Here is a 14981-nt window from a genome sequence, read left to right as displayed (position 1 = left end):
AGCAATCTATTCTTATAAGAGCCGTTGTGACTTTTAAGTTACTAAAATTTAAACAAAATGCAACCACATTTCACAAATCACTTCCAATTCAAATTTTGTTCACACTTTTGCACTTTTGTTCACCTTGCACTGCAATCTGCCTCATTAATGTTGGCTACTTGTGCCACTTAATTAAAATTACAGTAACTTTCTGCCAAAAATAATTCCACTACGCAATTTTGCTTAAGTGGCAACCCCTACTTCTTAAACTTCATCCGCCGAGAATAAAGGAAAATATCGAATAAGTCGATAGAAGACGGGTTACGTTTGGCTTTTTTTCTATACAGAATGGATGAATTTTTGTTTGCTCTATGAATAACTAGTGTAGTGCGTCAACGTATTGCTTTGCTTAGGCTCAACCTGACATGCGCATGCGCAATGCGTATTTCTCCATCTCCAACAACCTTGTTTGTTTTTGCACAAGCAAGTGAATTTTCAGATACATAGAAATTCATCGAAAGAAAGGCGGTGAACATCGGGTTATTTCTATGCTTAAGAAATCGTTGGTTGAATAAAGAAGTACGCGCCTAGCGAGAAGTAAAAGAGGAAACGGGAGAGAAAACAAATTTTGCTCTATTTAGCGAAAAAATAATAACCCGGCATACCTTTGAAGAAGAAAATACATGTTGAATAAATTATTGTAAAGTAATGTCGATGTAACAAGGGTTGCTGTTGTATGATTTGTTTATATATGTACATGTTGCATGAAGTTTTTCTTGTTGATATTAAGATTTACAAAAGGTAAGTCGATAGGAATCGACTTATATGGTGCCTTCGCCACTGATATACACACCATTTTATGTCATTTTTTCGAAATGGTACACCCAGGCGTATACGTACTGTTTTCAATTATTGAATGTGAACAAATTTCTTTTCATATTTTAGGTATATAGGATATGTATTCGATTGTATGTTTATTGGCAATTTTAATTTAATTAATTTTCTAGCTGGATTATTCAAATCTAGATTTTTCATCTAAGAACCGAGTTTTTTTTATCTGAGCGTTTTAGTTACTAACAACTTTGGAAAATAGTTATTTTGTGGGTAAATTTTAATTAGAATTGCTTGAATTTAAGAATTGGTTCATCTTGGAAGTTTGAAAAGCAATAATCTTGAAATAACATTTAAGGCAATGCCTTAGATTATTGCTCCTTTTCAAATCCTACCCATTGCAATAATGGAATGATTATGAAAGTTGGTAAAAATGTTCAACATTATTGATTAGAACCAATAAAGAAAATTCAAACAGATATTGAGTTATTATTTTCTCTTAAAAGGATTTTATTTTAAAAATATCTTGCCTTTAAATTGAATTTAATTAATAGAAAGTTATCTATTTGGCAAATATAATTTTGTTCTCAACACTGATCATACTTGCAACATTTCTGATTTGCATTCTGTTAAAATACGTCTGGATATAAAACCAATAGGAGAATTTTGGTGAACTTTGATTCATCAATCAATTGTAAGGACCTTCCGGTTGTATTCTGGTTAGTTAGTTATTATTGTCGACCTTTCTTTAATTAATAACTTCAAACAACAATGTTAAACATACATTACGCGATAGATAGAACTTTTGGAAAATCGATATTTTATCTGGATTTTTTTTTCCTTTTCACTGCTGAAATTCTGTCAATCCACTGCGAGTCGATCTTTGAAGACTCATGATTCTGACAGCAACAATTATCAAAAAATGGCCAAACGAAATACATATATACAAATAAAATTTACCTTTATTTCAGAATTAAATATGAAATAATCTGTCAATTTAATTTACATTGCTATAGAATTATACACAAAATATGCTTTGAATCGATATTAAATTCAGCCCTGTCAATATGTTGACAAAAAAGTGTGTGTCAACGTGGGCGTCAATGTACTCGTCAACACGTTGACAGGATTTTTCGTTGACGAAATGATGAAACTATAAAGAGCGCAACAGAGCAGTGTATTGTTTTTGCATCCCTGTCAAACGTATCCGTTTGTGCAGAAAAAGGAAAAAGGCGATGCACTGTCATGCGACTTCTTCAATATCGTTCTGGAAAGAATTGTACAAAACTCAACCGTCAACACTAGTAGCACAATCTTCCAAAGGTCCATCCAATTAGTCGTATACGCAGATGATATTGACATAATTGGAAGATCAAAGCTTGATGTCAGTGGAGCGGTTTTGAGCATTGCGACGAAAGCGAAGAAGATGGGTTTAGTGGTCAATGAGGGTTAGACCAAGTTTATGCTGTCCTCAAATAAGGATATTGAACAACGACGTCTTGAACAAAACCTCACAATGGACAGCTATTACTTTGAGGTAATTGAGGCCTTTGTCGACATATGCACCTCTATTAACTCAGACAATGACACCAAAGCTGAAATAAAACGCAGAATAACTCTTGCAAGTCGCTGCTTCTTTGGACTTAGAAGGCAATTGAATAGTAAAATGCTCTCTCGAGCATCGGTTCTCATTTATAGCGCTGAGGCCTAGATGCTTCAAATGAAAATTCTTTGGTGAACTTTGGTCCCATCTACATACATATATACAATGATGAACTATACGGGCTGTACAGCGTCAATGACCTGGTTAACAGAATTAAAGTCCAAAGACTTAGGTGGCTGGGACATGTAGAGCGAATGGACATTAACGCTCCAGCCCGGATGGTCTTCGAATCCAATACAGACAGGAGAGAAAGGTGTTAGCTAGGGAGCGAGCTGGCTGGCATGTGGTTTGAGGCTCAGGTCCTCCCGGACTGTAGGGCCATCTTAAGTAAGTAAGTAAGATATTAAAATTCCGGAGAGTCAACGCAATGACCGATTACGTTGGCCGTCCATTAGTAGCTTTAGACCAAGCATGTCAATCTCAATGGTTTTCACAGGCCAAAACAGCAGGATCTAAATTTGTATGGGCCGCAAAAAAAAAACATAAAATTTGTGTATGAAACAAATTTATTTAAAGAAAGAACAAGAAGAAGAACAAAAGCAATATTAATTTTTTCTGGCAGACACTTGACATCTCTTTTCTGTTACCATCTTATCAACTTGTGGTGAAATTTTGTTGGAAGGCAATGGCAGGTCAGGTATCCCAACTTCATTAAACTTAGATCTCAGATCGGAGTCACATTGGATTTCGATTACCTCCATTTGCATTTGGTTAGGTACTGACTATATATTTATAGAAAAAATCGATGAAAATAAAGAAAAATTGTCTTTCAAAGACTCAAAATCTACGAAACGTTTTTCAAATTCATTTATAAGGCTGAAAATTTTCTCTGCGTATTTGTATTAGGACACTGTTTCACTTAAAAACGTTTTTCCCTGTTATAGTCCCATGAATCAGTACTAGTTCCAATAACTCCTCAAAAATATTGAAATTTGTGTCGCAAGCACGAAGAAACACAGCTAGTTGAGCTTTGCCTCCAATATCCGTACATTTGTCACAAGCAATCGAATAAGTTTCGATACTTGTTGACTTTTCTTTGATCTGATCAGTTATATTCCTAGCCAAAGCTGTAACTTTTTCCGCAACTGTATTTCGTGACAAAGAGATTCCTTAAAAAGCCTTCACACTTTCAGGACAAACAATTTCTGCAGCTTTTATCATACATTCCTTGATGAAATCACCTTCTGTAAAAGGTTTCAAGTGTTTGGCTATCAACTCCGACAAAACGTAACTTGCATGTACCGCCGCTTCACTTTCTTGAAAAACTTTAGGAAACATGTGCTGTTGTTTTTTCAATTCTAACTTTAACCCTTTCAGTTTTTGTTGACTTATAATTCCTTCATAGCTGTCATATTTAGATTTATGTTGTCCATAGTGACGCTGTATGTTGTATAACTTTGGAACACTAATGTGGTTATTGCATATTAAATAAATTATTTTATTATTCACTTCACAACAAAAATATTCCAGTTCCCACTTTTCTTGAAAATTTCGATGTTCATCCCAAATTTTTAGTTTGGATTTGCTACCACTTGGCTTTGAAAAAGACATACCGAACCAATCACAAAATTCTTATATAAATTATGAAAAATTCTATTACGAATACTTCAAACAAGGTAGCCAAATATAAATTTATTAACTTGAATGACTGTTTCCCAATTTTTTTTCTACAAATAAACAAACTCCCCACCTTACAGAAGTTTTCCTAAAAATCGTCACTTAAAATCAAACGAAATCTGTCTATTTCATTCTTACCAACAGCTCCTTACGGCCATTTTTATGTTTTCATTGTGTGTTACAATTTACGATGTCGAAATGAAGAAATTAAAAACATTTTCATGGGTTTCCCCGGTTTGTTTTAAGTGTGTTCATTATTGCCTGCAAGTTTTAAACTTAAGATTGGGACGCATGCGGCCCGCGGGCCTAGAACCCGTTCACACGATTCTATATTTTCACCATATCGGATATTTTCCCGATTCGGTGTCTTTCGATTGGAGTGTTCAGAGGGTACGGTAATTTTACCGTACACAATACTTAACCCTACACCGACGACCCACTACGACTCTATACTAGCAATAAATTTTTCGACAGTAGCCCAGACGAAAAATGACGCACTATCGGTCAAAATACCGAATCGTATGAATGGACTGTCTATAAATACATTGCCACGATGAGCCGGATCGGTTTTTTTTACCGTACGATGGAAAACGATTTGCAGAGGCAAAATCGATCTAATCGGTAATTTAACCGTATACAGTAAAATGGCGTATCGTCGAATATACTCATTTAAATTATACTGACACTGGTTTATACGTTTAAATCGACGATACGGCAAAACCGTCGGTTCGGGATCCTGTGAACGGGCTCTAAGGTGATTCCATCTCTGTACAATAATCAAGATGCTTTTGTAGTATCAAAAATATACAATTTTTCTAGGTCTTGTCTTGACTTTTCAACAAATTTTTTTTTCATTCAAGATTTTTGTCAATATAGATTTTTGCATTGGATATTCCTTGATTTCAGAGAAGAAAATGTGTTTTTTTTAAACCTTAAGAGTCTTAAAAGGATCTCTTGCCAAAAAAACGAAACCCTACGAGACTTTTGCTAGTTCACGTCAAAATAAAAATGTTCAAAAAAGTTTTTAAAAGTGCAGATTGTCTTATGTTTTTATAAATAATACAATTTGTATCTCGTCATTTTTGCAAAAAACATTCTTCCGTTCATTTGATATTCATAATTTGGAAATTGTTTAAAAAACTCATTTTGAAATATTCAAACATAATGATTTAATAATCATGGAATACTAGATTTAAAATGAAATTTTTCTTAAGCGCTAAAACTTGAAAAAAAAGAAAATGGAGAGACTGATGATGCCGGAAAATGACTAGACAAATTTCGGTGCAGCAAAATTAAAAGTTGAAAATGAGCGTTTTCTAGTTTGGTTACTGCAGCAATATCAAATCATATTAAATAACCCTAGTTTTTGAGATAAATAATATCTTTTGAGATAATTATGAAATGGAAATCAGTTGTATCGTCAAGTTTGCTTTGTCGCTGATAATTTTCAGCTTCTTAAGAATATGCCTTAATCATCTCATCAAAGTTTGAAAATCTTTTGTTTTTGAAAACTTTTTACTTTGAATGCAAGAAACAAAGTTCAAGTGTTCAGGAAATGAAAAAAATATGCATTCATAAATTAACTTTAACGCACTAAAACATCTTATACACAAGTTATGATCATACAACAACAAGCATAAGCTTAATTTTATTTAACGTAAATAGTTTTCATAACTTGTGCCAATTTTCTGCTTTTTTTTAATGTACAAAAGAGATGTTCTGCATGGAAAACGCGAGGCTTAGTTTGATATAACGAAAAAAAGCAAAGAAAATAAAAATGCAGGTGGCAGTTGGGACTTGATAGACAACGAAAAGAAAAACTTTTTTACAAAAGTTATCCTTATTTTTTGTTTTCCACTCGTATATATACCAACAAAGATTATCTTCTCCGATGTTGTTATTTCATTTCGTTTTCACATTTTTTGTGGAAACACAGAGGTGCTTTTCCTGTTCCTGAAGTGCCCACTCAATTTTCCTGAGATATTTTTTTTTGTATTCCACTGCTCCTAGATAGGAAAACGATTTCATTCACTTTTCCCATAGGTATAAAAGAGGGCAAGGATAATCTGTTCTTTTGTTTACGATGAGGCTTTATTAAGGAGATGCCTATTTAAAGAAAGAACTTTGTAGGCTGTGAGAAAAATTCTTCGGAATTCGATGTTTATATTTCATCTATGTATAAGATTTTGAGGATGTAAACGGAATAATATTGTCATAACCGAGGGTAAAACAGCTAAAATCAATTAAATAATGGTACAGTGTACAATTTGGGGTTTTATAAGGGGGGTTATTAAAAGCATGAAACCATGGATAGGCTTAGGCATCTGTTAAGATTATTTTCAATTTATGGATATTGATACTATTGGAACCTAATAAAATAATTGTGTACTTATTTTGCTGATAATAAAATGAAGAAAATGTATTAAGACTAGTAACACTCATGTGATATAATTTAAAGATATTCGTGCTCAAAATCACTTGAAAATTATATTAAAATGAAGTAAAAACCGGGATTGATCTAAATTCATGAAAATTATAAATTGAATACTTTTTTGAAAACATATTTTAAGTTGCTCCATTGCTTTGCTTGATGGCTAATTGAAAATCTGTGCCGAATGGTTGGGTTAGGCTTCAGCAAAATTGCAATTTTTTCTTGTGGCTTGTGACACCAAAAAATTCCTTTACTGATTTCATCTCTTCCAATATTTACCATGATACTGTACTCTGGTTATTTTTTGAAATTAAAAAAAAAAAAATGTTGAGTGTGACTGCAATGGACGCCTATGATGCTTGCAAAAGAGTGATTGACAATTAAATGCGCTGATGCAAGAGTTAGCCAGAAGCTGCCTTAATATGCCAGAAATGGGTTTTTAGATTTTTTAGTGGAGTTATATGGTTACTTACATACAAAAAAGGGAATTACTATTTTGCTCTTTGCAAACGATAAAGTATTATTTATTTGCATAGGCTTTTAGTTAAAGAAAAATAAAGGTTAAGGCTAAGAATTGTATGACACACAAAAGATTCTTTTTCATTTATTTAAAAAACTGACGAACAAAAACGGTTTTAACGGATAAAGAATCTAAGATGGCTTAAGATTTTATTGGCAACATCAAGCTAACTTAAAATTAAAGAATCAGAAATCTCAAGGGTAAGGATTAGGATGTGGTTTTACTTAACACTTATGGTAGTTGGCAGGGGACACAATCACTTCTTAAAATTTATAACTTAATTGAGTTGAGAACTAGGACTTAGTGACTTACAACTCTCAACCATTCCTGTGTGCGACTAATGCTATCAGTGATGGAGGGGAATAACAGTTTAAAGTCGAATCCGAATTACTCTTGGAGAATTTTTCAGTTCCTCGCAAGACGCAGTACTTGTGAAAAATCTTCAGATTTCAAAGGTAGGGATTCAACTCAAGACCTCTGCCATGGTAGTCCAACGCACTAACCACCAAGCCACGGGTACCACAATTTAAATGATTCGAGTAAGAAAAAACCTTCAGATAATACAATTGTTGTGCGTCGTAATTTGCAAGAACAATTTAAAGAAAATTAATTGTTCTAAAAAGACTGCCATGGAATTAATTAAAACAGGTGTTTTTTTAAAGGTTTAGTATTTAATCTGGAACATTTTTTTTGGAGTAGGGCTTTTTCATAGCTGTTACTTAGGTTATGCTTAGTTTGAATTGTTATTTAAGTAAAATTAGACTTATACCTAAATGATGTTTATAAATGGTGCGAATGTAGTACCACAATAATGGTTCAGTTTGAAGCGACGCATCACGCTCTACGTCCAATTCTCGGTCGATGTAATCATCCATCAAAATCTTTAATTTGAGCAACCATGGATCGGTTTGCACGTTCACTACGTTTGCTCTAGTAGATATATTCCACCCGCACGGATGTCATTTAATGCAACTTGGAGATGCTATTGCTGCACGAAAAAATTGTTGCAGCGGTCATCCACTTAATAGAAGATTTTGCCAAAGGATCTTGGTTTGGGGGCTAACTTACGTAATCACCTTACTGATCACAGTAATTCCTTTGATTGCTTAAATAATTTTGATTTCAGAAGAGCCAATTATAAGCAGTTGTCTGAACATTTAACCATTTCTGGAATTGCTGATACACTAGCATTTCTAACATTTGCGAAGCAGTTTCAAATTTTTATAAGATCCTTAATTATTATTTTGAAAAAAATGTACTCATAAATAAATCAAGAAATACAAACTTTAGCTATCATTGGTACACGAAAGAATTGCGTTTACTGCGTAACAAAAGAAATAAGGCATGGAAAACGTATCTCAAAACTCTGTCTATAGTCAACTTCTCTGTTGAACTCTTTAGCCAATTTAAGTCTCTTTCTAATTTTTTATATGCTTGTTATGTTACTGATATGGGCACCTCTTTGAAAGAAAACCCTAAAAAATTTTAGAATTTTGTAAACTCAAAGAAAAAATCAGAAGGCTAACTTTCGTTAGATAAAGGTTTTGATATCTGTAACGCTTTCGCAACAAATTTTCGTGAGTCATTTGTTAATAGCCCTCAAAAAGTTGATGAAGTATATTTTCATAATCTTCACACTTTTTCGCAAACTAACTGTAGTCACATACCTGTGCTACAGAGTACGGTCCTTGATCTTTTATCTGCGTTAAATGTTGACTGCTCAGCGGGTTCCGATGGTATTCCTCCGATAGTACTAAAAAAGTGTAGTAATGCTTTAGTTGAACCTCTTACGTTCTTATTCCTTCTTTAAAAACAGACAAATTTCCTAGCATATGGAAGAAGTCATTTCTAACACCAATTTTCAAGAAAGTTGTTTGTGAAAGTGTAGCATTTTTTAGTAAAAATATCATTTGCGAACTGCAACATGGTTTTGTGAAAAAAAGATCAATCGTTACTAATCTCCTCACATTCTCAAACATATGTTCAAACGCTTTAGAACAAGGTTATGAAGTTGACTGTGTATACACTGAATTTTCTTAAGCTTTTGACCACTTTGCCACGGAATTATTTTATTTAAATTTAAGGCTCTTTGTTTTCCACCATTTTTCTTAGCCTGGATTACGTCATACCTTGAAAACAGATCCTACGAGGTAAAATTTAGAAATTGTCATTCTGAACCTTTTGTTGCTCAATCTGGTATTCCCCAGGGAAGCCAATCTGTTCATCCAGTCTATTAACGATGTATTGTCATGTCTTCGCTCAAGTGAACTTCTCAGTTTTGCTGACGAGATGAAGATTTTCAAAATATAAAGTCCACCCATGATCGTATTCTCTTACAAGCCGACATTGATAGTTTCACATTTTGGTGTGGGAAAAATAGCCTTTCACTCAACCCTTTAAAATGCCAGACTATAACTTTCACTAAAAAACTAATCAGTAACGTTTTTAATACTGGATATCATAGCAAAAACTCTGTCGTGTCTCCAAATTTAAAGATTTAGGTGTACATTTCTGTTCCAACTTAGAGTTTACACATTACATTAATTTTATTGTTAAAAAGGCAAGTTCTATGCTTGGTTTTATAGAACGCTCTGCAAAGGAGTTCAATGATCCCTAAGTTACTCTTTTTTGTCTTTCGTCCTCATCTTGAATATGCTTCGCAGGTATGGACTCCCTATTACGAAATTCAAAGGAAACGTATTGAATCAATTCATAATTTCATTCGCTTTGCCCTAAAGGGTATTCCTTGGGAAGATCATTATGATCAACTCATTAATTGATGCACCTTATTTGCTATCTTGTGTACATTTGAATTACCGAGGCGGAACTCAACACCTGCGTACATTTGATTTTATACAAGTTAACACCTTGTGAAAATGCAGCGCAAGCAAAATGACGAACTTACGCTTGAACTGCATTTTCAGTCATCAATATCGATGCACGCGCCGGACAACTTTCTGCTATGGTCGACAAGTTCCCACGAGAACGCTAGACGACGTTGGACGACGACACCGGAAACCTGTGGCGGCCGTGAACTCTTAAGTTAAGTTATTATATTGTCTAAGACATTTCGATGTTATTTTTAAGAGAAATAAATGGCAGTCTTGAACTTGTCACGAAACGAATCGGTCGTTTATTTATTGATCTACTAATACGAACAGTTGGGGCAACGATAATCAATTATAGAACTTTGTAACTGGCGCCCGAGCAGCTAAGAACCAGAAAAAAAAAAAAAAAAAGAGAAAGTGAAATCGAATAAAAATAAAAATTAGTGAAGGTGATTCAAGACAAAATACCAAGTTAAACTTAAAATTAAATTAAAACGAAAACTGAATTAAAATAAAATCAAGCCGATCAAGCTAGAGGACAAGAAGAACCATTAAAAGGAGAAGAAGAACCAATAGCAGAGAAATGCAGTTCAAAACTTTGTAAGAGTATTTTAAGATATATTTGTCTGTATCCGTCATATATTTAAACATTTTATTGTTAACACAATTATAAATTTATACATTTTATTATTAATACAATTGTAAGGATAACTCCTTCCCCCCAGTCAAGAACTTAAACGTTCATGTCTAGGAGTAGTTCTCACGAAAAAAGGGACCAGTCGACTTTACGTTAAGTAAATAATTATACATTGTTCGGCGGTGAAGTTACTTGTACCTTAGTAGGTTGTTTGCAATTATAAACGCTTACAACTAAAAAGGGTTCTTACGAGCCTTCCAACCCGGAGTAGACTGCCCGAAATATTAAAGAGACTCTCATCGGACATCAGTGCTGGTACAGAAAATATAAAAAAAAAAAAACATAACAATTTTTACAAATATCCATTGTGCTTGATACCTTTTTCGCCCTTCCCTATTTTAATTATGGACGAGTTAAAGGACTCTGTGACACAAATCACAGGGGCTCTAAATAGCGTCCTTGAAAAACTTAAAAACATCGAAACTAGAATGTATCAAGTTGAGCGGAATAATCCTCTCTCAGCTATCCAGTCCTTAACGGTAAAATTGAGTAACTTAGAGGAACAATTCAAGACGCTAGAGTCCAACAATTCTAGCGGAATGCCCTTTGCACACGAACCATTAGAGGATTCCGAACCTCTGAGAGGTCCCAACACAGTACAGGAGCTTAACGAAATTTCAAAGCTTCCTGACGCTGTGAAAGAGTTACAAGTCTTTGAGGGCAACCCTGTGCACTATGTTTCATGGGTACATAGCGTGGAAAATGTTCTTAAAGACTATAAAATAGTCCGGAACAAGCCAATTTATCGTGCTATTCTCCAACACATTCGTCAAAAGATAAGGGGCAAAGCTGATTCTGCCCTAGTATCATACAACGTATTTGACGACGAATGGCATGAGATAAAGAGAGTTTTGACTCTTCATTATGCCGATAAAAGAGACCTCAGAACCCTCGAAAACCAATTAAATAAGCTCACCCAAGGAAATTCACGAATTGATGATTTTTATGCTACTATTAATCACCAATTCTCCCTTATCGTGAACAAACTAAGGGTTGAATCACGTTCACCAGAAGTTCTTGATGCTTTGATAGGGTCTTATCGAGATAGAGTTCTTGACGTTTTTGTGCGAGGCCTTAACGGCGATTTGTCAAAACTCATTATAGTGCAAAAGCCTAAGACCCTACCTGAGGCATATTCGCTTTGCTTGGAGATGGAAAACCTCAATTTTAGGAACAATTCGGTGCATATGAAAGTGCCAAACACCATCTCCGCCCCGGTCCATTATAATTTCAAGAATAATTCAAATTATAACAAAGAGCAATATGGGAACCGGTATCCCTCCTATAGCCAGAATAGACGGCAATATCCAAGGTCTTCGGAACCACCACCAAGACCCACAGGACCAAAACCACCAATTTAAATGGAATTGGGATCTGGTCAAAGCCGAAACGTAAATTACATGAATCGACCAAACAACCCATTCAAAAGAGAAGCCGAGTCCGACAACTACAACCCTTACAAACAGCAAAGGTTGTACAATGTAGTAACAAGTGCTTCGGATAGATACGAAAACCAAGAAACAGAGGCCGACGCCGAACAGGATTTTATGGAAGGGGCCTCTTTTCCAGCGTACCTTACCTAGAGTACGTCACTCGTAACGGGAAAACACTTGATTTTCTCGTGGATACTGGTGCGAATAAAAATTTCATCAGATCCGAAATAGCATCTCAATCAATCCCAGTTCAGACTCCTTTCGAAGTAACTACCCCTGCTGGGAAAATACCAGTAAAAAACAAAATTGTCGGCAAATTCTTTTCTTCTCTTGGATGTGATTTGGACATCACATTCTTTGTTCTTCCCAATCTTCGGTCATTCGATGGAATCATCGGAGACGATACCTTAAAGCAACTCAGGGCTGTAATAGACAGAGACCAGAACAGACTCATAATTAATTCAGATAGACAAATTCCCCTGAAAAACCGGAACTCAAACATGGTGAATAACTTGTCAATTATATGTAAAAATGCTTCAGAGCAAACAGAACTTCAATTACAACAATTATGCAAAAAATATGAGGAAATATTTGGACCAGTTTCCAATGAAAAAGTCAGAACATCCGTAAAGGCTGAAATTCGTACTACGAACGAAGATCCAGTATATATGAAAAGTTATCCGTTTCCCGCTTGCATGCGAGAAGAAGTAGAAAAACAGGTTAATGAGTTACTGACGGAAGGTATAATTCGACCTTCAAAAAGTCCTTATAACTCTCCAGTTTGGATAGTGCCCAAGAAACCAAAACCAAACGGAGATAAACAATATAGGATGGTCATCGATTTCAAGCGCCTAAACGCTGTAACCATCTCTGATGCGTATCCTATTCCGGATATTAACGCTACACTTGCGAGCCTCGGAGAAGCAAGATTTTTCACAACCCTTGACCTTACCTCTGGCTTCCACCAAATATTGATTTACGAAAAGGATGTTCATAAGACTGCATTTTCCAAAATGAACGGAAAATACGAGTTCCTAAGGCTACCCTTTGGCCTTAAAAATGCGCCTGCTATATTTCAGCGCATGATTGACGATGTGCTGAAAGAAATAATTGGCAAGATTTGCTACGTCTATATAGACGACATTATTATCTATAGCAAATCTGAAGCGAGTCATTTGAGGGACATCGAAACAGTTTTTCAGAAAATTCATAACGCTGGGCTGAAAGTCAACCTGGAGAAGACGCAGTTCATGGCCAAAAAGGTTGAATTTCTCGGTTATCTCGTAACCGAGGATGGGATCCTTCCTGATCCAAAAAAGGTCAAGGCTATCGAAACGATTTTACCCCCACAAAATTTGAAAGAGCTGAAAAGTTTCCTCGGCTTAACATCTTATTACCGAAGGTTCATTCGAGACTATGCCAAAATAGCTAAGCCTCTTACAAACATGACCAGAGGAGAACTAGCACAAGTTAAAGCCAACCAATCAAAAAATGTCCCTATTACACTTGACGAGGAAGGCCTGAAAGCATTTAGAAATCTGAAAGAATTACTTACCTCAGCCGAAGTCCTTGCCTTTCCGGACTTTGATAAACCATTCAATTTGACAACAGACGCGTCTGATTACGCCATTGGTGCGGTACTGTCCCAAGGAGAACAGGGAAAAGACAGGCCGGTAGCATATATTTCTCGTTCCTTGAACAGGACTGAGGAAGGATATGCAACAAATGAAAAAGAACTACGCGCCATAGTATGGGCACTTGAGAATCTAAGAAACTATCTTTATGGAGCGAAAAAAATAAGGATATTCACCGATCACCAACCATTGACGTTTGCATTAAGTAGCAGAAACTACAATGCTAAACTCAAACGTTGGAAATCAAGACTGGAAGAGTACAACTACGAGTTGATTTACACTCCTGGTAAATCTAACTTTGTTGCCGATGCTCTTTCCAGGCTGAGAACAGAAGTCAATCATTTGTCTTCCCCTGCCTCAGGCCCAACGGCTAGTTCAGTAACGGAGACAGCGAGCGAAAAGGATGGGAGCACAGAAACTGCTAATGAAGCAAACGAAACCTGCACGGCTGAGGAAGGATTCTGCGAGCGGTCGAGTGATGACGAAACTATTCACAGTGCTGACCAAGATGGTTCAGACCTTATTCCACACGTAGAGGCTCCCTTGAATGTTTTTAAAAATCAAATCATTTTTTCGCAATCAGACAATTTTAGCGAGATGTCCGCCCACGAACAACCACACCCTAAGTTTTACCGTCACTTTATTTCAGCAAAAAACTTAGACCATGCTCTTATTAAGAATGCTCTTAAAGAAAAACTTAACCCAAGTGTCATAAATGGAATTAAAATTCCAGAAGACAAGCTTGGAATCCTTCAGTCTGTGTTTTTAGAGAATTTTTCAAATTACAAAATTCGAGTCACGCAACGACGTGTCGAAGACGTCGCTAACGAAAACCGGAAATTGCTTTTAATAGAAAAAGAACATAATAGGGCTCATAGAGCACCTAGGGAGAATAAGGAACAACTGCTTGAGAAATACTACTTTCCCCACATTATGGCATATATTAAAAAATTCGTTAAGACCTGTGAAGTTTGCAACTCCAACAAGTACGATAGGCACCCAACATCCCCTGAACTTCAATCGACTCCAACTCCAAGGTATCCATGTGAAATCCTTCATATGGATATCATGGAAATACAAAATGAAAAATTTATAACTGTCATGGATAAATTTTCAAAATTTTGCAAATTTTTTAGGATAAAAGAGAAGTCATCTATTTACATTAGATCAAAACTAATTAAGATTCTGCACTTCTTTACTGTACCACAAGTGCTAGTCACGGATAGTGAAAGAGGTTTCTTAAGCCCTATTATCTTGAATTTTATTAAAAGCTTAGGAGTAAAACTTTACCTGACACCTTCCTATCGTAGTGAAGTCAATGGGCAGATAGAAAGAGTCCATTCCACCG

General features: G+C 35.4%; 1 protein-coding gene across 1 annotated transcript in view; it reads right to left on the bottom strand.

Annotated features, from left to right (window-relative positions):
• Positions 1–14981, bottom strand: part of LOC129946697 (uncharacterized) — a 188526-nt gene that overhangs the window by 163342 nt on the left and 10203 nt on the right. The window lies entirely within an intron of this gene.

The sequence above is a fragment of the Eupeodes corollae genome, chromosome 2, assembly GCF_945859685.1.
Source record: "Eupeodes corollae chromosome 2, idEupCoro1.1, whole genome shotgun sequence".
NCBI lineage: Eukaryota > Metazoa > Arthropoda > Insecta > Diptera > Syrphidae > Eupeodes > Eupeodes corollae.
The sequence above is the reverse complement of the archived record's forward strand: the minus strand, read 5'-3'. Positions and strand labels throughout refer to the sequence as shown.